We start from the raw sequence: 24,550 nt of genomic DNA, 5'->3' as shown, positions 1-24,550 counted from the left end.
TACTCGAAAGTTATGGCCCACCCGACTACAGAAAAATATTACTGCAATTATTTCACCATGGCAGCACGGCTTTGTTCCAGGTCGGGGGACCATAGACCACACATGGCGGGCAATATCAGTATTCGATATTGCTGAGGTAGAGAAAAGAGCTGTGGCTGTGGTCCTTTTAGATGCCTTGAAGGCCTTTGATCAGGTGGCCTGGAGCTACCTATGGGATAAAATGGTTGAGAGAAGCTTTGGGCCAGGATTTATACGAGCAATGCAGGCCATGTATTATAAACCGCATGCCAAGATTCAGATAATGGGGTATACATCCAAAAACCTGAAGATAGAAAGAGGTACTAGCCAGGGTTGCTCGTGTTCCCCAATTTTTTTTGCATTTTATTTAGATCCTTTTATCTCCCTGATTTTAAAGAACCCTATAATTAAACCAGTAATGTCTCATAGCTATGAGACAAATATATTGGCATACGCCGATGATATTGCCCTGCTAACACCAGCCCCACAAGAAGCAATCGCAAAAGTAGAGCGATTGGCAGAAAACTTCTGGAAGAGATCAGGATATCTACTAAATACCTCAAAGACACAAATTATTTGCTCTCCCAACTGTATATTGGATGACCCTCGAGTAAAGGAGTCTGCAGTATACCTAGGTGTTAGACTGACAGCAAAAACGGGCGATATCTGGACAATAAATATAGATCCAATTGGCAGGATAAATGTAATTAAAATGAAGATCTTTGCAAAAATTCTATATTTAATGCGAGCCATCCCCCTAGAATTAATGGCTAACAAAATAAGGAAAACTCGACGTGCCTATAAATGTTTTAGGGTGGATGGAATGCTCCTAATATACAGCTATATTATTGGGCGTCGGCCCTGCAAAATGTGGGATTCTCTATTTTTATAAGAAGACCCAAAATTATGTGGGGGAAATACCAACTATTTATGAACTAGCAATTGGGGAAGCCGCAGGTGGACTATTTCAGCGTCAAGATGATGTGAGAAAATATCAAAAGAAAGGATATAAATGCATTGACTGTGCAATTAAAAACTGGAGAAAGATAGTGAAGACATGTGGGATCAATAGGTTCACCAAATATTCGTCACTCTGGCATTCTGAACTCCTATACACAAACATCTATGATGATATGGCTAAAAAATGGGAAAAAAGGGTATTAATGCTGACAGATGTTTATGCAAACTCAGAAATGCGCAGGTTTATAGAAATTGTACAGAAATATGATTTACAACATGATTCATGCTTTAAATATTTACAAGTCAGAAACTGTATGAGAGATGTCCCAAAAGAGAGCATTAGCTCTGAACCCATACCAATACTTCAGCTTATGAGTAATCCCAAAAGCAGAATAAAAGATTTTATCAGGAACTGCAAAAATATAGCCCTAATGACTTAGAAAGAACAGAAACAAATTGGGCAACTAAACTAAACGACGGGGAGGTTGATATAGATAAGGTGTTGGAAATAGGTAAAAACGTGCTTATGTCATCTAACCTGAAAGCACAATGGTACGATAGATATATAGTTTATATTACACACCGTCGAAGCTTTATAACTGGGGAAAAAGAGAGTCGGATATTTGCCGAAGATGTCAAACTGGACCAGCTGACATGATACATATGTTTTATTCCTGTGTTAAATTAGATGAGTTAAAATGTGAATCGAGTCATTTATGATACAGGCACTGGGGAGAAATGTCAAGATCTTCTCCACACTAATGCTACTGGGCTTTGAGGTAACAATGCAATTTGATGCGCCACAAAGAGCTTTTGTGTTCTTAAGCCTTGTAATAGCATGTCTTCTGATTGCCACAGTATGGAAGGATCCTGAACCACCAACTTACTATCAGTGGCTAAACCGATTAATCTTCATTGGGAAACAAGAAATAGCTCTTTATAAATGTAAAAGCTTAAAAACTAGAAAATAAGGCATGAAGGTCTGGAAGCCACTTATTGTTTGGATGGAGGAACGAAACAGACAAGGGGTTGGGTAAAGGAATAGATTTTGTCATGCTTGTAGGGAAGTACAATGCAATGATTTTTTCTTTTTCCCTTTTTTTAAAAATTATTTTATCTGCTCCTCTTGTTTATTTTCTTGTATTTTTCTTCAACTTATCTATTGTATAATTTGGCATTTCTAATGTACGCCAATCCATCATGTCTGATTTCAATAATAAAAAAAATAAAAAACTTGTATGTAAATGATGTATATCAATATAGCAGTGCATGCTTGAGTCCTGGTGATGAACACCTGGCCACTTTAAATTTAAGGAGACCCTCACACCACTATTATAAATATATGTTGATGACCCACAGAGGGTATCTGACCACCTATTAAACAGTATTCGCTGCGCCCTGACAGAGGAACTGTTGGCAAAAGTTCCACTCCGAAACGCGCGTCGGCGCTGTTTTCTGTTTTGAAATAAATTGTGAATTGTATTGTAATTGTTTATGTAATATAGTCTGGTGTGTGTATTTTTGTTTTTTTCATTTGAGCTATGTATGCTATGATTGGTGTTTGTGTGGTTTGTAGTGTCACATTGTTTTTGTATATCCTTTGTAATGTTACATTGGGGCTGCTCTACTTGAATTTTGTACAGTAAAGATTTTTATACAAATGAATTTATGTACAAATTTATAAAAAAAAGCTTTTTTGATAAAATAAAACATGAAAAAATAATGGCTTCTGAGACAATGATGTTGTTTCTAATTTAGGATGTATCACCAATGTATTTAATTTATAGGGAGAGGTTTGTCGTTATTGTCCCATGAGAGGAAAGGCCCTCACCTTGCCTCTGGTGGCAGGCTGGCAAAAAGCAGTCAGTCAGCACACCAGTAACTGGTAGGTTTTCAGGGGGAACCTCTAAGTTGCCGTCTGGGTGAATGTATTACTAAATTCGACACTGGCATCCGTGTGGGTTTAATAATACAAGATCTTTGGTACCAAACATCCTTATGTTCAGTGAAGCCATCATATAGCTGGGGAACTCGTTTTTACCAGTGTCCAACCCATGCTTTTAAAATGAATTCCCTGATCACTTGTACTTGCAGTAATGGAACTGACCTATACGGGGGCATATCTGCTCATGCAGTTCTGCCTCACATGAAGTATAGTGCACCCTGACTTTGGGAGGTAAGACCTGCAATAGCGGTGACTTACACTGCTTGCAGTGCTGGCAGGCGGGGCATACAGGCTGTGTGCCCTGTTGTGTTTTCACTTTTAACTGCACCAAGACACGCAGCCTGCAGTGGAAGTTTGCATGAGCATGGTGAGGAGTTCCTTGCGGGGCACACTTCATGCTGCCGCCCTTGTGGGCCCTCTTTAGTACCTCATGCCCAACGTACCGGGGGTACCATTTACTAGAGACCTGCGGGGGCACTAAAGGTATTGTCAATTGGGGAAAACAACTGTACAGTTTTGTGGAAGAGATCTGGCACTGGGGAACTTGTTAGCAGGAACACAGTGTACTTCCAGGTGAAATCACATCAAAGACCAGACAAAAAAGGGGGTGCCCATGTCAAATAGGGCTCTTTCCTAGAGCCAGCCAGAGAGCTGGCAATCAAATTAACAGGATTGCAGGGGCATAGGGAGGGAGATGGCCAGTGTATCGGATCACCTTCAAATAGCAAGAGAGGGCTACGGACAGGAGATGGGGTAATTGTGAGGTGGCTGAATGTTATGCTGCAGAAGTCAGAGGAGGGCCTCTGGAAGAGTTGGGAGTCAGCCATACCCGTGTTCTCTAGGTAGCGATCCGCCAGCCAGTAAGAGAGCCACTTCAGATGTGCGGCCAGATAATAATGTCCAAAATTGGAAGCTCCTAGGCCTTCCAGCTCCAGGGGAAGCTGAAGTTTAGGTAAGGCTACTTGTCCACACTATATATTCCAGCAGAGATCTCCCAAGATGACATAGAGCTCCCAAAAAAAGCAAGGAAGAATCAGTGGAAGATTTACAAAGGAATGGAGAAGGTAGAGGAGGTTCACCATTTTGGCATTCGCCACCCGGTCCACCACTGATAATGGACGAGATATCCAAAAGGGAATCTACACTTTGACAGAGGTTACTACCATTGACAAATTACTGCCAAGAAGGTGAACAGCTGCGTGAAAGACCCAGATGCCTGAGGACGCCTCACATAGAATGGGCCCAAGTCTGCAACCTGTGTTGTGGCCTTAGGCACTAAGGGAAATAAACAGGACTTATCCCAACTAAACTTCAAGCCCGACACCTAGTTGAATTTGCTGAGGAGAGATGCAATGGGGGTAAGGTCAGAAGTCATGTCACATAAATAGAGCAGGACATCATCCCCATATAGGGATATGGCGTGGGGGCTGCCAATAAGGGGGTTCCCCACACTGTCCTTGCAACCGAAGGCTCAATTGCCAGGGCAAACAGAGAATATGAAAATGGGCCGCCCTGCCTAGTGCCACATCTGACCGGAATTGAGTCAGAGAGAGTCCCTCAAAGGCGGATTCGGGTCATGGGGGTAGTATAGAGGATTCAGATCATCTGGTAATATAGGGGCCAAATACCACACCTTGCCAAGACCGCAATTATGTATTCTTAGCTGAGGGAGTCAAATGCTTTAAGTATATCAGGTATCAATGCTGTCACCTTGGGCAATCTGTCCTAAACTGCCTCCATTAAACTGATAACTAGACGGACACACAGGGAGATATTCCTACCTGGTATGAATCAATTCTGGTCTCTATGAATCAGACACAGCAGCACCTGTTGCATTCACTGGGCCAATACCATGCTCAGGATTTTATAGTCAATGTTGCGTATTGGGATGAAATGATAAAAGGCTATGCCCCTGGAGTCCTTGCCTGGTTTCAATAGCGATACCATAGACACTTCTTGAAGAATGGAGGGAGGGTACCATTCGAAAGTTATGCCTCACAGAATTGGAACAGTTTTGGGGCTAACTCTCCCTGAAATGTTTTGAAGCATTCAACCAGTAGGCCATCAGTACCTGATGATTTACCTTTAGTCAGGACAACAGTTGCTGTCTTTATCTCTTGGACCATGAGGGTAGTCTCTAAATCCCCTCACTCCTCTGGAATCACGTCAGGGAGATGTGCTGGCCCTCGAAAAGCCCAGAGGTCTGGGGGAGCGTGCTCTGCTGGGAGGTGCCAGAGGTCTGCATAGTGTGCGGTGAAGGCTTCATCCATCTCCTGTTGGGAGAGAATTAGCCTCCCATCCATCTGGGCCTCTGACTTCCATTGCTGAAAGTTGTTTAGTATCCCTATTGGCCAGCCACTAAGCAATCCCATGTGTACCCGTTCGAATGTCTCACGGCAGCGCATGCGGCATGTCTAGACACCTAGGCCCATATTGTCAGTGTTATTTCACCCATGCACAACGCAAGGGGGCGCAAGGGCAACACAACACTAAAGTCAGATTTGTCAAGCCACACAAGGCCACATATGATATTAAATATGATGCATTCCTGCCCTTTCCTTTTCATGCAGTGCAGCAAGGTGGCTTGCTGTGTTGCACTGTGTGAAAGTATATATATGCCCCCTAAGGAGCTCAAGTAGTTGGGCCTCAAAATAACAGACACCAGCTCTTGATAAAGATTTATTGGGAGTACAAGCAATGCAGTGTGAAACACCTGGTGGATACTGCTCAACTGACTAGCTTCCCCAGGATTCTAGAATACCTAGGAATGAATTCCAAAGAGCTTTGCCACAATCAATCTCACAAGATATAACAAGGACCCATAAAGGGTAGGAGTTATGGGTTCTGGTGGCCTGCCTCTCCACATCTATGTATTCTGACTCAGCCGCCTCAAGATCACACAAAATTGTGGGTCGAATCCCCACCATCATTTGTATGCTCGCCCCCCAGATGACCATGGTGAAATTAAAGAAAGGAAGATAAGCTGATCTATAGTTTTATCCAAAGGGTAGATTTGTTCTTTAGTTCAGTCAGGACAGGAAGATTTGAGGATAAGATGGTTGTAGTAGTATTGAAAGTGGTATCAGGAAAATTGGCCCCACCAGGAGCAGCATCCCTACTGCTCAGCCCACATAAATCAACTTATAATTCCACTCAAACATACACAGAGGGAACATTCTGTGACATCACTTAGACTGGCTGCCCTGCTGCTCAGCCCACATCCATCAACTGACAATTCCACTCAAACATACACACAGGGAACATTCTGTGACATCACTTCGACGGGCTGAGCAGCAGAGTACCGAACACCGAGAAAGGACTAGACAGAGAAGAGAGCAGGATACCACACACCTCCCTCCCTAATGGAAGTGTGAAATTCAAGAATGAAAGTACGCTGAGATGATGTTCAATCCAAAAGGTAGATTTATTCTTCAGTTCAATCAGGACAGGAACATTTGGTATTAAGATGGTTGTAGTAGTATCAGCCCCACCGGGAGCAGCATCCTTGCTGCTCAGCCCACAGACAGGAACTGACAATTCCACTCAAACATACACACAAGGAACATTCTGTGACATCACTTACACTGGCTGAGCAACAGAGTACAGGAGACACAGAAAAAGTACTAGACATGAGTTAGAGCAAGATCCCAAACACCTCGCTCCCTAACGAAGACAATAACAAAAAAGAGGTAAGAGGTATGGAAGTGAGAGCAAATGTGTAATGAGGAAGAAGATACAGGTTGAAAGACACAATCCACACACACACATACACACCCTTTCAACAATAAGAATATGTGTGCAATAAAGAAAGCACACATAAAAGGATAAAGAAACTGTAGTAATGTATTTACTGGCTTTTCCCAAGCTCCATGGTGATAGAATGCTTATGTTCAAACTGCCAGGGGGTGTTGGTCATTTCCCTGGGAGCTGTGGAGACGAACGGTGATTAAACACAAGGTTCACCCACTTACCTTGTCCATTATGGTCACTTCGAATTGTCGACGAGTTGGACTGCCGTTTTGTGTCTCCACCCATGCGTGTAGCCGTGGTCAGGTGAAACATCCTGGACTTTGGAGCTGTTTTTTCGTGCTCTGTGTCGTGTGAACCCTGGAGCAAGTAATCGTCTGATAATTGCTGATGGGTCATTGTGTCTCGGTTTAATACTCTTCTTTTCACTCATTTGGAATACCGGTTCTTTTATAGCATCTAGAATATGCTGCTGTGACTGAGGATAACCAAGCTGAAGAACATATTACGCATTGACTGTGCCAAAGGGACATCGTGTCTCGGTACAGTTTTTGTAGTTCCTGTTTACGACGTGCCTGTTTTCCTCATTGTCATTTTTGCAAAGTGAGTGTGTGATTCAATTGTGCCTACACCCATTGGGAGCTGTGCTGCAAGGGAATCCCATGATCTTTATCCTTCAGACGCTGTGCTCCTTCTGATGACATAGCGGAACGCTCCACCTGTGATGTGTGCCATCCACTATGGTCACGCATGTAGTGGAATCTTGTACGCTTTGCATTGAACACCGAGAGAGAAGAAGGCACTCTGGGTGAACACAATGCGAGAAGAAGGCACTATCGAGTGTGTGTTGTGACACATTGACAAAGTCATACTTTGGGTTGAGTAACTGTGTCCCCCGGAGCGCGCAGGGATTCCGTTGATCACAGAGGTGCCATCGTCCTACGTTTTTCTGGTGAGACAGTCGTTTTCCATCGCAACAATTTCATTTTGGAATATTTTTTGTGTGTCAATCCGTGACTTTGGACTTGTAAGGGTTCAGATACATCCCATTTTGTTTAAGATAAAACATTTGGATTATGTGGCATATCTGTGTGTTTGATATTTTTAAAAACGGGGGGTGGAAGTGAACATCTATCAATCCTTTTTTTTGTGGGTGCATTGTACATTTGTGCTGTTTTCCTCAAGGTACTGTTCTTCATTCGTTATGCAATATTTGTATCTCATTTTCTATCGACATGCAATGTGTACAAGCTCCACCTCCTCTCTTAGAGCTTCCAGGAGAACCACCAGTCAGGTGGAAAGTACGGTATAGGGCCTTTAAAAAGTATTTAGGGGCTATTGGGGGGGATCAGATTCAGTGCAGAACGGAGAAAATATATTCTAAAGCATAACCTTGGGCTTGAAGGTCAATCCGTTCTGGAACATTTACCACCTCTTGAAGTAGTGGAAGGTGAAGAGCCTCTCAATGAATTTGATCAAGCTGTCGCTATGTTAGAAAAGCAATCTGATGTTGAAGGTAGTTTAGCTGTGGCAAGGCATAAATTCTTCACTATAGAGCAAGAAGCAGACAAAAGTATTGTGTCTTATGCAGCTTCTCTGTGTATCTTTTAGTCTGAGTGCGAATTTGAGCATTTGACCTCGCAACTGATCCGAGACCAAGTTGTGGTAAGTTGTAGGGATAAAAAAGTAAAAAAGTGCAAAAAAAAAGCTTCTCACGTTGAAAAACCCTACATTACAAGAAACAATTTCTATTGTCAAAAGTATTGAGTTATCACATAAAGCCTCTAGAGAGTTGAAACCTGTTAAAGCTGCTGATGGTACAGTGAAGGAAGGAAAAGACCATGGGGAAAAACAAATCATTGAACAAAAGGGAAATAAGGTCCATATCATAAAGCCGGAAAAAAAGAATGGTCAACAAAATAATTTTTGTCTGAAGTGTGGTTTCCCTTCACATTTTCTCACCTCTCGTTTGTGACCTGCGAGGAATGTTTCTTGTCGAAATTGTGGCAGACAAGGTCATTTTGCTAAAGTGTGTAATTCCAAGGAAAATGTAAACGCAGTATGGATTGATAAATATAAGTGTGATATGTCAGTGGATATTGTCAGTTCCATGAATGATTTAATGCTAGTGGCCAAGGATGGTTCTGAGGACTGTGTTGATCCTATTGTCGATGTTATTGTTGATGGGAAAATCATTCAATTACTTATTGACTCTGGTGCTCGTATGACAATCATCACTGAGGAATTGTTTGAGCGTTTGTGGACCGATAAGTTACTGGACCCTCCTGACAGAAATCTGGTTTCCTATGAGGGAAGGAGAATTGAGTTGAAAGGATTTTTTGAAACCAAGTTGGTGTTCAAGGAGAGGTCTATCTATGGAAAGGTTATGTCGTAAAAAAAAGTTTGAACATTTTGGGGTGGTACCACCAGGGGTTATTTGGCATGACCCTTAGGCCTGGGACAAAGGAACCTGTTGTAAATCAAAAGTAGACTAGCTTAATTATTCAAGGAAAACAAAAAATTGATTTAATTTATCAAGGACTCAAGTATTTTTCGTCACCGGTTAGTGGCACATGGTAGGTGTGCTCATAAAGCCCTCACCCACCAACCTAGTTGGTGGCATGCTTCATCATCGGGCCCACCCAGTGACACCTAGCGTGTCCCGGGTGTGCTTCGACGCCTGATTACAGCGGAGCAGGTATGTCGCTGTGTGTGCGGTGAAGACTGTTATGAAATGTGGATTTAAAACGGCTTGGCGGGGATCCCAGTGCCCGAGGGCAAATTACACTTTAATAGCTGGGTCACCGTCAGCGGTTAAAAATAAGGCTGTTGGATGTTAGAGGCGAGTTACGACCTCCCACATCCTGGGATGTGTCAACATGTTTCAGCCAGTGCCTTATGACTAAGCTGGCTTTCTTCAGGACGGATAAAAGGGTGTGTGCAGTTAAAACTAGTGGGTGTATATTCAGACTATGTGTATACACGCCCTAAAGTGTTTTTCTATGTGTGAGTGGGGGATTCCCATCTCAGAAAACACCTGTACATAGAACATATAGGACAAGGACAAAACATACAGGGAAAAAGTTAGAGTCACTTGACTGTATGGTTTATATACAGTTGATTGCCGGCTTTATAGCGGTGTAGGTGCTGGCTATAAGCGGCTATGGTGTAATGGTATTGGTGGTACCATTAGGGTGGGGTTCGCACTGAATTTCGGAGGTGGGGTGGCTAAAACACGAATTATACAAGAGTAGTGCACAGTGGTACATGAGGAAACATAAGAGTACATTCTTACGCTAGTTTTTCAGAAGTGCTACTTCATGGTTTGAGAAGTGGCATGGGTTGACCCTGTGGAATAAAGACATTGGTTTTGCCACAAAGTTTTAGAGGGAGAGAGAGAGACCTGTGGGAGAGAAAACGCTTACCAGAGATGTTGATCGGTCAATGTACTCACAGAATTCTTGGTCAGAGCCTGCCGTAGACCTGTACTGCCTCCTTCGCTGCACCGGTAAGGAATGGCCCTGAAAGTGAGCTTTTTATACTTCTAGTTGATTGCTAGATTGTTTGCACCTGCAGGTTGGAGAAAGGGTAGAGAGACTCGAACTATCGAGTCAGCGCGCTCGTGAGCGCTAGTCATCAAAGGAACCTGTGTCTGTGGTGGATGATGGTGTGCTTGGGGAAGGTCTGTCTCAGTGGGCTCTTAAGTTTGGTAGTGTGTTTGATGATAACTTAGGACACATTTAAGGTTTCAAACATCTTATCAAGGTGAAGGATCAAGCTGTGCCTGTTAAACATAAGTTGCGCAATGTACCTTTTAGTGTTAGAGATTATTTGGCAGAGGAACTTAAGAGGATGTGTGGGTCTGGAGACATTGAGCAGGTGAAATCATCTCTGTGGTTATCTCCATTGATCGTGGCTCGTAAGAAAAATGGAAATCTTAGGGTCTGCATTGCCTTGCGCAGTTTGAATAAGGAGATATGGGTTGACTCACACCCTCTGTCCCACATTGATGACATTCTCTCCAAATGTGCAGGATCTAAGTGGTTTTCTAGGATTGATTTGTGTGCTGCCTACCATCAAGTTGAGCTGGACTCATCTTCCAAGCACATCACAGCTTTTGTTTCTCTGGTTGTAACTTTCCAGTTTAAAAGGTTGCCGTTTGTGCTTACCTTGGCTTACCTTGGCAGCTTCGGTGTTTCAGCACATTATGGAAATGTTGTTGGAGGGGATTCAGGATACTGTTGTGTTCCAGGATGATATTCTGGTAGCGGGAAAGTGTAAAGATTCACATGATAAGAATCTTACCAAAGTTTTGAGCAGGTTACATGAGAAGGGTATTGTTGCCAACAAAGATAAGTGTGGTTTTGGTGTAGACTCCATTGAGTATTTGAGCCATTGTATTTCTGGTGAGTGTATTCTACAGAGAGAGGGGTTGAGTGATGCTATTATTGAGGCACCTTGTCCTAAGTCGAAGGGACAAGGGTCTTCATTTTGGGGGGGGGGGGGGGAGAGTTTTATTCTAAGTTTATCCCCAATTTTGCCGCCCAAACTGTTTATCTACGTGAACTTCTCAAAAGGAGGGTCACTTTCTTGTGGGATCAAGTGTGTCAAAGTGAATTTGATCAGTTTAGGCACAAGCTTGATGCTTGTGAAAATGTAACTCCTTTTGATCCCTTGTTGCAGTGTATTGCTTCTGTCGATGCCAGTTTGGATGGTCTTCGTGGTATGATTACTCAAATCAAGGATGGTGTTGAGCACACCATTGGGCTTGCCTCCCGTTCTTTGCGTCAAAGTGAAAAAAAAACGATTCCGTTATTGAGAGGGAGCTACTCGCTTGTTGTTGGGCTGCCAATAGATTTAAAACCTTTTTGTGGGGCAGGACTTTCAAGCTGTTGACTGATCACAAGCCTCTCATTCTCATTTTGAATGGGTATGTGGTAAAAGAGCATACCCTCATGATTACCAGACTAAGTTCTAAATTGCTTCAATACATTTTTTCGGTTGATTATATTCCTGGTGGAAGAAATACCACACCTGATTTTCTGTCACCCTTCCTTGCTGTGAGACTGATTTACCCGGTGGTGACGATGATGAGGGGAATTGCAGCTATGGATGTTTGTAATGTGGGTTGCTTCAATGAAAAGGAATGGTTTGATGCTTTGGATTCTGATTGTTTACTTAAACCAGTTAAGGATTATATTGTTCACGGGTGGCCTTAAGAAAAACATCTTTCCAAGATTGCTGATGAACTTTCACTTGAGGATGGTGAAATGATTTTGTGTGGTGACAAGTTTGTTCCTCCTGTTTGTTTGAGGGATTGCATTGTTTGATGCCGACCATGAGGGTCATCTTGGACAGACCAGCTCAAAACGTAGAATTTGTGTTATTTTATTGGTGGCCTTCCATGTATCGTCAGATCGATGATGCAGTCAGAGGTTGTGTTATTTGTTGGTCAAGTGATAAAGTGATCAAAACAGTTACTCCTCCTAAACAAATTGTGGATCTTCCATCTGGACCTTGGATGAAGTTGGCTGTTGATTTTGTTGGCCTTTCAATCCTCTACCTAATAGATACAAGTTAGCTTTGGTGGTTGCAGACTATTACAGTAAGTGGTGGGAGGTACATTTTATGGTTGATCCCAACACTCAAGAAGTTATCAGACTTTTTTTTTTTTTTTTAAATGTGTTTTTATTGTTGCCAACACAGAATATTTATGCATACACAATCTGAGTATAACGCAGCGTCAACATTCAGCTTCAAGCAAGCAATATAGCAACCTTTCAAATTTTTCCCCATTTTTCCCCCCAACAGAAAACATACTACGTAACAGGTCAGGGTCAACAAACCTTTTCGCGAATCACTGATATCATGAGCGTTAAAAGAGGCACAGCAGGCAGTAGTCACATTGTCTGTCAGAATTAAGTTCATCCACATGTTCAGTGTCAGACGCCCGGACAGTCCCGCCCCTCTAGACCGACCCCCATAGTCCTAACATTACTCCATGTCCTCACCCTCCTCAGAACTATCTACATCCTCTTCCTCAGGCAGAGGTTCACAAATGCCTCCCCTATACGAATTCCACGGTGACCATGTCTTATTCCATTTGCGTGGGTTAAGTCTTTGTTTGTAAATCGCCCTCTCCGTCACCATAAGCATGTCCATGTTCCGGCACCACTGCAACAGTGTCGGAGTAGTCGGCGCCCCCCAGTTCTGTGCTATATCCCTCTTTGCCAACATCACACCAATGATCGCCCAGCGTTTCCCCTGTGGTGACAGATCAGATGGGCCCCACACATTCAGCAAGCATATCCGAGGGTCATGTGAAAATGACGACCCTAGTGTTTGACTGATCGTCCGTGCCACCCGCCTCCAATAGGTGTGTATAGTAGGACAATCCCACAGAGTATGGAACAACGTACCCTCCTCCCCACAGTTCCTCAGACAGTATGGATGATCTGCCCTACGTATCTTGTGTAGTGTTGTGCGTGTATAGTATACCCTATGTAGTACCTTAAATTGGACCAGTCTAAAACGTGTGGAGATACCTGCCTCTCTAGGGGACGCCAACGCTGCATTCCACTCCGATTCATTCAAGTCCCCAACCTCCTCCATCCATTTCTCCTTCAGACGCACCAGTGGATCCGGTAAATTATTTATCAATTTACAATAAGTGAGGGATGTTGCACCACTCTCCATATAGTCGGTAAGGAGCCGATCTTCCAACGGTGCCGACTCCGGGATCTGTGCCCCCAATTCCAACACAGACATGAGTGCGTGTCTAACCTGTATGTATCTGTATGTTTCTGTCACCCCAAGGTCATATTGTTCTCTCAGTGTCTCGAAGGAGATCATCGCACCCCTGGACCACAAATCTCCAACCGTGGATATCCCGATGGTGTCCCAGTGATCAAACCCCTTACTAGTGCGCAAAATGCCAAGGGCTTTGGAATCCCACAGCGACGTGAGATTAGTAATCACTCCCTCCCAGCCCAGCCGCCTCTGAGCCTTATGCCAGATAGCGATCGTGTGTTTGGTAGGGCCCTCCAGCCTTCCCACCAGGCCTTTGTTGTAGAGCGGGGCCAAAAGAGTGCTCGTACCCAGTTGCCGTCTATCTGCCATAAATGCCGGGTCATCCTGTGCACCATGTATCCACTGGTTGATTACCTTGAGGTGCGCTGCCCAGTAGTACAATTCAAGGTGCGGGAGCGCTATCCCTCCACTGTACCAGTCCCTAACCATTTTTAACTGCGCCACTCTAGCAGGTTTGCCACTCCACAACAAGGCCGACAGCTGCGCCGACACTCGGCGGAAGAACAATGGTGGAACCACCTCCGGTGCGTTCTCCAGTGCATAGAGGAAGCGAGGCAACGCCAGCATTTTAAATAGTGCCGCTCTACCCAATAGCGTCAGCGGAAGGGCCTTCCAATGGCGTACGTCCGCCTTCAACCTAGTCAATAGGGGTACAAGATTCAGCTCCAAGAAGGTCGCCGAGTCTCTCGCGATTTGGATCCCCAGGTATCTGAAGGCATGGTGCTCCACCACTAACTGGCAATCCGGAGGCAGAATCGGTGGGTCGCCCCGTAGCATATATAATATAGATTTGGACCAATTAAGCTTATAGCCTGACGCCGCACCATGCTTCTCGCACAGGGCCAGCAGTACCGAAATACCGCTCTCGAGGTCCATGAGGTAGATGAGCATATCATCCGCATACAGGGATACCCTATCCTCCCAACCATCTCCCCAGTGTATGCCCCTCAACAGCTGGGTGGATCTGATTATCACGGCCAGGGGTTCCAGCACTAACGCAAAAAGCAACGGCGAGAGAGGGCAACCCTGTCTCGTGCCCCGTGCCAGTGGAAATTCTCTCGAGATACAACCATTAGCCGTCACCCTCGCAGCCGGTCCGGCATAGAGCAACCTGACCCATGAGATAAATCCGGGCCCTATACCCATGTGTTCCAAGACCGCGAAGAGATACCGCCACTCCACCATGTCGAACGCCATTTTGGCATCCAGGGAGAGCACCGCTGCCGGTTCCGTCAAAGACGGGGCGCGAGCCAACACTCCGTGGAGCCGTCGCAGATTCAGCGCCGTGCTCCGGTGCGGCATAAAGCCCGACTGGTCTGGGTGGATTAGAAGCGGTAGATGGGGCAGCAATCTGGCGGCCAATAATTTTGCCAAAATTTTATTCTCCGCATTAAGGAGTGAGATAGGGCGGTAAGACCCGCAGTCTTCAGGGGGTTTGCCGGGCTTCGGTATCGCCACTATGGTAGCCATACGCTGGTCAGCGGGAAGTAACCCACGTTCCCGGCTTTCCACATACATTGCGAGCAATGGCGGGGAAAGCGTGTCGCACATAATCTTGTACCATTCTATCGGCACCCCATTAGGGCCAATCGCTTTCCCAGGGTGGAGAGCCGCTATGGCCAGCTGTATCTCTTCAAACGTTAAGTCCGATTCAAGTTCGTCTCGAGCGTCCTGGGGGAGAGTACGGGTCGGCACCCCTAGGAGCGACCCCTCCACTATTTCACGTGTGACCTCAGTTTCAGGGGAATAGACAGAATGAAAGTGGTCTGCCAGGAGCTCTACTATCCTAACCGGGTTAGTCTGTAACGCCCCTTCCGAATCTCTCAGCTGCAGTATCGCTCTTTGCCCTCCACGCTTCCTCTCCAACCAGGCCAACAATCTGCCTGCCTTATCGCCCATCTCATAGATTCTATTCGTAGTTGCCATCATATTGCCCATCACTTTGCATCGCATATGGTCCGTGTGTCGTTGCTGACACAACCGGAGCGTGTGATGAGTTCCTTCACTCGGGTCATTTTCATGGTCTCGTGTCGCTCTGTCAAGCTGCTCCTCCAGATCTAGTAGGTCCTGGCTCTGCGTGCGCTTATGTTGTGTGATAGCCGAGATTGCTTGCCCTCGTAGGACCGTTTTATAGGCCTCCCATAATGTTACATGGGAAGTCACCGATCCCACATTGTCCGCGAAGTAGGATGTCGTGCCCTCCTTTAAAGCCTTCGCTATGACCGGCTCTTTGAGGAAACCTGGGTATATGGGATAGAGGCGTTTATATGTGTGAATTTGGCTAGACAGAGTGAGTATCAGCGGGGAGTGGTCTGAAATTCCTCGTGGTTTGATGTGGGTGTCAGTAATATTGAGACGGCCCCCCCTAGTGTGAGGAAGTAGTCAATCCTCGACAGGCTGTCGTGCACTGCTGAGTGGTATGTGTACTGGTGGTCCTCTGGGTGAAACTGCCTCCATATGTCCACCAACCCCTGCGCTTCCATAAAATCACTTAACTTGGAAGGCCCTGACGAGCGCGCGTGCACTGGGTATCGGTCCATAGAGCTAAGCACCACCGCATTGAAGTCACCCCCCACTATAAGATCCCCTTCCGGGAGGCCTAACAAAAAGGTACCCAGTTCCGGGAGGGCTATGGCGTGCAAGGCCGGCGGGATATATACTGAGACCACAGTAAGCGGCCTCCCCTCCCATTGGCCATGAGCCGCCGCAAAGCGACCCTGTGTGTCGGTGCTAACTGACTGTAAAATAAACCTAGAGGAACGATGCATCAGTATCCCAGTACCCCTGGACCCTCTGGTAAATTCTGAGTGAACCAGCATTCTATATCCCTTCCTATCAAGGGCCCTGGTGGCCGTGCCCGTCAAATGAGTTTCCTGCAACAAAACCAGGGCCGGGTTCGCCCTCTTTATACTTTGTAAAACCAAACCTCGTTTTACCTTATCCCCCAGGCCCCTCACATTCCAAGACATCAGGGTCAACGGTGACACCCGCCCCATATCAGCATCCTCCCCCCCCCATGGCAAAAGAATTGGTCGGGCGGCCGACCTCCGTCTATCAAAAAACAGCCTATACAATGAACATGTAGTCCCCCTTGTGTTACCCCTATTCTGCACGCTCTCCCCTCACGGAACATACCCTGACCCTGTGTAGCATTTGAAAACCAAGAACCCATCCTACCCCCAACTCCCCCCCTCCCTGCCCCTCTGCTCAACGGACTCAAAACTGCCCGCCCCCCCAACTCAGCAGAGTGCCCGATCCCAACCCAAAACAAAGTACTTGCTTGCTGGGGTGAAGGACCCTCCGGTATCAGCGGCCTCCACCTACAGCCGCGGAGGCCCTCCGCCCAGTGTCCAAGGCGGCATTGTCGGTCAATATAGCACTCAGTTCAGCCGTCCAAGAATCGCGAATCACTGTTCCTCCTCCGCATCATCCTCCTGCAGATCGTTCAAGGGGGAAGGTGCCACTGCACCCTCCTCAGCGGACTGCGAGTTCTGCCGGGAGCCTGCCTGACGGTTCTTGTTGTGTCGGTTAGACCGACGCGGGGGGTCCACCTGCCTCCAACCCTCTAGCCACTCCTGTGCCATTTCTGGGGAATCAAAAAACCATGTCTTATTGTCTGCCACAATGCGAAGCTTGGCCGGAAACAGCATGGAGTACGAAATGTCTCTCGCCCTTAGTTCCTTCTTCACTTCGAAAAAGGTTCTCCTCCGCCGTGCGACTTCGGCCGTGTAATCAGGAAAAAAGGCTACAGTAGAGTTCTGTATCTTAAGAGGTGGAGAGTTCCTTGCGCCTGCAGGATGGCATCACGATCTCTAAAGTTAAAAAGTCGTGCTATGATCGGCCTAGGGTTGGCCCCTGTCTGCCGGCGCCCTCCAGGGACCCTGTGTGCCCTTTCCACTGTGAAGAAGGCGGAGAGGCCTTTAGGTTGAAGTTTCTGCTTGATCAAGTCCTCCACATATAGATCCATCGCCCTCGTGTCTTCCGATTCCGGCACACCTACGATACGAAGGTTGTTCCGCCTCGAGCGTCCCTCCTGGTCATCAAGTTTCTCACGTAGGTCCTTGTTTTCTTTCAGCACTCGTTCCATACCAATCTGCAGCTCCGACACATCTTCCACTAAGGACTTGGTCACCACTTCCATATCGTTTACCTTCTCCGACATCTTACGGAAATCCGCCCTTATTAGCGTGATTTCGGTCGAGATCGAACCCACCGTGGCTTGTACCTGTGTGAGGGCCCTCATAACATCGTCCAGGGTCGCCTTCTTGGTCCCCGCTGTCTCCGATGACTTGCCCTGCAGCGATTTGGCGTCGGGGGGTGACGATGCGGAAGCGGGCTTGTCATATGCGAATCGATCAAGGCGGGATTGCGACCCCCCCGCCTTTGGTCCCTTGCCAGCCATCTTAGTCGTGGCGGACGCCCAACCCGTGTGAAGTCGGTGTCCCACGCCACTGATTCAGTACTTTCGCGTGGACTCACCCACTCCCTCTGTCTGTCGGGGCAAGCCGCTCCCAGGGCATGTACAATGTGCTAGTTCGAATCACCAGGCAGCACCGGGCCCCCCCACCGTGCTCCGCTGAAGCGTGGATTCAACGCCGCCCCGCTCGTTCGTGGGGTGGGTGTGGAAGTTGCCAGTCCAAAAAGTACGGAAATATTTCAACCACTGCGACTTGTGCGCCACCACCTCCTCGGTGTCCTCGGGGCACTCAGCCTGCTGTCCCGGTGAAGCTGTCAAGGCAGCGGATACCGGCGCACCGGACGGGCCAAAGTTGAGGATTCAGGGCCAAGCACCAGGTCCCCCGCTCTTCAGTTAGTGCCAGTGAGGGCCAGGTCGGGGTCCCAGGCCCTACCCGGAGTGTTGGTCACAGTGATCTGTCCTCAAATGGCGGATGATCCCCGGCGGGTCAGCATGCACCGCCTAGTAGCCGAGCCCCCCGACCCAGCACTGCCTGTTCAGATAAGAATGGGGCCCACTGCGTGTGAGCCCGGGTCCGCTGTGCGAGTCCCAAAATGGCGGCTCCTCGACACCGGAGTTCACGCTCCTCACTTCTCCCCCGGACTCCGCAGGCCGACAGGATTAGAGCGGCCCCCTCCTCACCTCACCCATTCTGCGGGGCGCCCGGGTTTATACTCCGCACCGGCAGACGCCGGCAGTGCGCAAGGATGTTGCGGGTCCCTCCGTCACGTCGCCAGGCTCCGGCGGAACTTCCGGCGCTCCTCTGCCCGGAGCAGTACACTTCCTGTCCGCCTGGCAGGGTAGGACAGTCCCCGGTCTGGGTGGCGAGTGCAGGCCCCCACTGGTGACGGCTAGAACTGATGACTCTGATCACCGAGCGTGATCCCAATAGCACAGGACGCTGCCGCCCGGTCCTGGGCGTCGGAGCCTTCCCGCCAGGGAAGTAATTCAGGCGGATGAGTGTTCGGATCAGCTAGGAGGCCGCTTCAATCACGGAGCTCTCCTCTTAAGCAGCCGCCATCTCCGGCTGCTGGCCACGCCCCCCGTTATCAGACTTTTTGAGAGTCTTTTTGCCAGAGAGGGATTTCCTAAAGAATTAGTGTCAGACAATGGGGTACAATTTGTTTCAAAGGAAATGCCTGATTTTCTTGTTCAGTCTGGTATTGTGCATCGGTCGTTATCACCCTCAAGCCAATGGTTTTATTGAGCGCATGAATCGCATTTTGGTTGATTGTGTTCAATGGGCTGTTTCCCACAGGGTGGATGTTAGAGAAGCTGTGCAGAGCACGCTGTGGGTTCATCGTACTACCCCTTGTGTGGCTGTTGGGAAGAGTCCTTTTGAATTACTGCAAAGGAGCGTGGCCACTTTTGATATGTGTCATGCCTGGATGAGGAGATGGGGTTTATGTTCCAATGTTACCACCCCTTTGTCAGGTATGGCAGGTGGTGGTGGACTTAGCAAGCTCCTTGTTGAAGCTAAATGCCCTGTTGAAGTTTTTTCCAAGAGTAACAAGGATAAGAAGGAATGGTGCTCCAAGGTTCAAGTGGGGGACTGGGTTAAAATCAAACATCCCCATAGTGTTCTTAAAGGTTTATCCAAGTTTGTTTGAGTGGATGCTATTTCTTGTTATGTAGTAAGAATCAATGGAAAGAGTTGGTGGATTCTAGAATGCATATACAGAATTCCTTATCCAGTTGTTTGTCAAATGGGACTAGAAACCAGTGAGGACACTCTTCTGGAAAGTCTGTTCAAGAGGTTTCTGATTCCAGCGTATTTAGAAGTTCTGTTCAATCTCCTCCTACGTGGAGGAGTGGGAGAAGAAGAGTTCCACCAAAACACATGGATCTGTGAACATTCCTCAGGTTTCTTTCTTATGGTTTTTAAAAATTGATTTTATTGTACTTTTCGTTCTTTCTTTATTTGTAATGCTTCTTTCCATTTTCTTAGTTTTTTCTTGTATCTTCTTGTTCTTTATTCCTCTTCCTCTTTCGTTGGTTTCCTTTCTTCTTCTTTTCTTTTGTGTGTTAAAGAAGGGAGATGTTGTAGTAATGTATTTACTGGTGTTTCCCTAGCTTCATGGTGATAGAATGCTTATGTTCAAACTGCCAGGGGCTGTTGGTCATTTCCCTAGGGAGCAGTGGAGACGAACAGTGATTAAACACAAGGTTTACCCACTTACCTTGTGCACTGTGGTCAATTCAGAAACGTAACCTGGCAAATAGCTTTAAGCCCACAGAAGCGTCCCGACACCCAGAAAAACAAAACGCAATGCGCATCTAAAAGCACAATAGTACATGCAAACTTGGAGCGAAAGTGACCACTAAATGTGATTTGGGTATCCAAGCCCAGTAGAAGACACAACTACTCAGAAAAGATTTGAACACACACAATGTCCACGACCTGGAAACAGTAAAAGCAAAAATGAAGCGAAAGGGCCCCCTAAAGTGGTTTGAGAAGAACTCACCACCACTCAGAAAAGGTTTGATCGTAGCAAATATGTCCACAACCTGAAAACACAAGTAAAGCTGAGAACGAAACATGCTCCCAACAAGTAGTATGAGCTTAAATATCATGCTCACCACCAGTCAATTCAAGTATAGTTTCAGCACAATATAAAGAAAAATAGTTTAGGATGCAAGCAACCAGCAATCCTATCACTAGTAAATATAAATGTATAAAAATGCAAGAACAATAATTGCCCATCACCAGAAAATGTTAACATCCGCAGAATTTCAAGTAAAGCTTCAAACTAGTTTGAGCATAAGCACCGCCCACTACCAGCAACAGCAAGAAAAGCTTGGGGTCGCAAAATACTCCCTCAACTACAGTTCAGGAACAACAACTACACATCCCAACAGCATCAGCACACTAAGTAAGAACGATTTACAATATATGCAGACAATTGACGTGAATGCTTTAAATATATGCAGAAATAGATATACAATGGTAAAAACAGTTACAGGTAAGCAGCAAAACTATAACTAAATATACTTAAATACACGTATAAAATTCAGGTTGGCACAATAGTAATAGTTACATATTGCATTCCTCACCATCAATGTATGAAGATCTCAGAACTTTGCTGGGATTCCTGCTGTACCGCATTCAGTGCGCATTTAAGGTGAGAAGACAACATAATCCATGCCGGTAAAGGGTGTTGAAAAATACATTTTAAATAGCGAGAATGAATGAGGCTTAAAAAGTCACACTTCTTTAACATGACAGCACAACTAATTCCAATGTGACAAAATGGCTGCCAAAACGTCGCCCTACGTTGCTTTCTTAAGGTGAAGAGGTAGTTACAAACAAGTTTACTTCCCATCTTGACGTAAACTACAGTGTGCAGGCCCGTGAATGTTCCAGTTCCTAGGCAGCCTCAAGATTCCCGGTAAGCTGATTGTGCCGGAGGTCAATCTAGTGAGAGAAAAATTCTGAAGTAAATGTAGAGGTCCGTTACCAATTCTATGGTAGGACAGGAGGCTCAGATTATGCTTCTCAATTTCTTTACTACTCAAACAGCAGCCAAAGAAAAAACAGTAAACATGTAAAAATACTACATATCCCATGAGGCTTTGAACCACACCTCCTTCAATAACCAATTAAAGGTTTCCTGAGTATACAAAACAGCGAGGCACCATCTTGTCTGCTTCTTTCTTTGCTACTCCGCAGTCAAGATAAGTGCCTCGTTATTTTACTCACTACTGTGTATAATATTGAGCTTTGTTGGTTTACATAAGGCTTATTAATTGCGGCAAATGTTATTAGTGTAATCGTTATTCGCTTTATAATTGCTTAAGCCTGTGTTCCACTCACTGTAGTTTTCTGTCAGCGAGTGTTGCGCTGTTCCGTTTATGGCCGTTTTGGTTTCCCAATCTATTTTCCCTTTTATTTAGCTGTTTTTCTGACTTGCTACTGCAAGACAACTGCCCGTGGGTTATGCACTTCTCGCGCTCCGGGATAGGTCTGGCCCCCTTCTGGGAGCAATACTCACGCTGGGAGCTTGCACTGGCTGCTTGCTTGCGTCTCGGGAGCCCGCATGGGTCTGTACACACGTAGCCCTCCTCCCTTAAGCACGCTGGAAGACGGCCTCCCCAGGCTAGGAGAACAGGGGAAAGCAGCATGCAGGGTTTCTTAAGCCGGTACCGGGGCCTCAAATAGGGATATTCTTACTGCTGTATAGTGTTTGGGATATCTTTTAACCCTTTATTACCCTCAAATAAGGAATACTCCTTTTTGGAGACCGCTGCTAAATAGGCAGTCAGGGCTAATTACCCTCCATTAGACCTATATTACACCCTTTCTCACCTGAGAGTTCGGGTTGTAAAATTTGGCTTCCCTCTGGGTACTCTGAGATCAATATATTTCCATATATTATTTTTTATGATGTCGGACTGTGAGGTCTATGAGGAGGAACTTGCTGCATATGGTCCTGCAGAGGATGCAGATTTCTATTGCGATGAGAATGTTGAGTCCCTAATAGAAAGACTTTAGATAAAATATTGGATAAGGCCCTTTCGTCCACCTTGTTACCCATATCTGTCCGTCTGGACCAATTAGTAGGTACCCCTCCTTCCCCTCCTGCAGGCACTCTTAACTCCTCTCCTATTCCCCTGCCAAACCCCTGGACCTATGTGCAGATTTATTCAAAGTTTCGGACCGCTAAGGAGCATGACTATGACACACACCCTGTGACTCTTTCCCCGGTTCTGCCCCCCTCTGTCCCCATCCCTCTGACACGGATACCGAGACTGATTCCTCTCGTGATTCCCACCCAAGAAGTGCAAACACTCCCTTTCTCCCGTCTAACCTTCCCCTTTCACATTTGACCCCTCAGCATCGTCCACCCCCGGTCTTCTAATTGGGCTCCCGCCTCGGCAGTGGCGCAGTACATGCAAGCTAATTTACACAAGAGCTTTAATAAGGACATCCGGGCCCGCTTAAGATCTGAATGCCCGTGACCAGACCTTGCGAATAAAACTGCCTTCACACCAGAGATAGACACGTCCATGTATATCTTTTTTAAAAAAGTATAAAAAAGACCCAAAAAAAGGCATAGATTGGGCATTTTGGGCTTGTCAAGATAAGCTTTTGGATGTCTTGGGGCTATTGGCTAAGATTTTGGAGCTTGTGCTTCAAGCGCAAGAGACTGGGGTCGCAATCCACCCAGAGGTCCTTGCAGGCTGGACCCTGAGGGAGATCTGTCTTCTCGGAAATGCAAACTGTGCCCTCTCTTCGGAGAGACGCAAGTCGGTTCTCCTACGAATTGACCCACAAATCGTGGAATTAGCCTCTGCTGAGCCAGGTCCTCTGGCTGAAGGACAGCTTTTTGGAGAACGGTTTGTTAAGGACATTGCGAAATTTGTTAATACATTCACTTTTCTTGATAAGTCACAATCTTTTCTCAATAGGGGGATACTTGGCTGGCCAATACAGTCACCAAACTCACCATGTGGCTTCACACTTAGATGTAGGGGATTCACCCAGGAACCAGACCAGGCCAGATTTTATCCCACCAGATCCAGGGGTTTCCAGGGCCGGTACAACAGGGGTATCAACAGAGGCTACAGGAACAATGATGCCCAGTCCTCAGGTAATTAATTCCACCTCTCCTTCCTAGGATTCCTCTGGGGGGCAGACTAATGCATTTTCTGTACAATTGGACAAAAATTACATCACATGCGTGGATCATTCACACTGTTCAGGGGTATCAGATAGAGTTAGTTGATGTTACTTGTCAGGCAATCCCCCTACTCCTCTCCATTGTTCCCTACAAGAACAATCTTTTATAAACTCAGAACTTCAAGAGCTTTTGGCAAAGCAGGCTATTGCGGTGGGACCCTTCATTCCCAAAGGTTTTTGCAGCAACATCTTCTTGGTGCAAAAGAAGGGAGGAGGATAGATTGGTGCTAAATCTCAGGGAGTTTATGTTGTCTACAGACATTTCAAGATGGAAGGAATCCATCTTTTAAGTGATATGTTACTAGACAAGGTTCGGCTTGTCCACTTGGACCTTAAGGATGCTTACCTGATGGTACTCATTTGCCCCGCCCATCAGAAATATTTCCAATTTCAGTGGAAAGGGCAATGGTTCTGTTACCTGTCCCTTCCCTTCGGCCTTTCCTCAGTGCCATGGGTTTTTACCAAACTGCTGAAGCCAGTGACCACTTGTCTTCGAGAGATGGGTGTCCGCATGATCGTTTATCTCGACGACATGCTTCTCCTGGTCCAGGACCCCACACTATTGTGAACTCTCTTATAATGGACGATCGCTCTGTTACAAGAGTTGAGTTTTGTGATCAATACCAAAAAATCCATGACTATACCGTCCCAACAAGTGGACTTCCTAGGCTTTCAAATCAACTCAGTGAATGCCCAGTGGCTTCTCCCAGGGCCCAAGATCAAATCCATAAAAAGGAAGATACGAACGACTCTGTCGAAGCAGATGGTCTCTTTGAGGTCCCTGGCGAGGATTGTGGGTCTCCTTGTGTCCTCGATTCAAGCTATCTTCCCAGGAGCTCACCATTGCAGGGCGTTACAACGCTTCAAGATCTATTATCTACAGAAAAGGTTCTCGTACGATCATCTGATTGCTCTGTCTTTAGACGCTTAAAAA

The 24,550-nt window shown here is 46.3% G+C and overlaps 1 protein-coding gene across 2 annotated transcripts in view; it reads right to left on the bottom strand.

Annotated features, from left to right (window-relative positions):
- CCDC38 (coiled-coil domain containing 38) overlaps window positions 1-24,550 on the bottom strand; it is a 2,097,275-nt gene that overhangs the window by 887,884 nt on the left and 1,184,841 nt on the right. The window lies entirely within an intron of this gene.

Source organism: Lissotriton helveticus, chromosome 1_1, assembly GCF_964261635.1.
Source record: "Lissotriton helveticus chromosome 1_1, aLisHel1.1, whole genome shotgun sequence".
NCBI lineage: Eukaryota > Metazoa > Chordata > Amphibia > Caudata > Salamandridae > Lissotriton > Lissotriton helveticus.
This window is presented reverse-complemented; position numbering and strand designations above follow the sequence as displayed.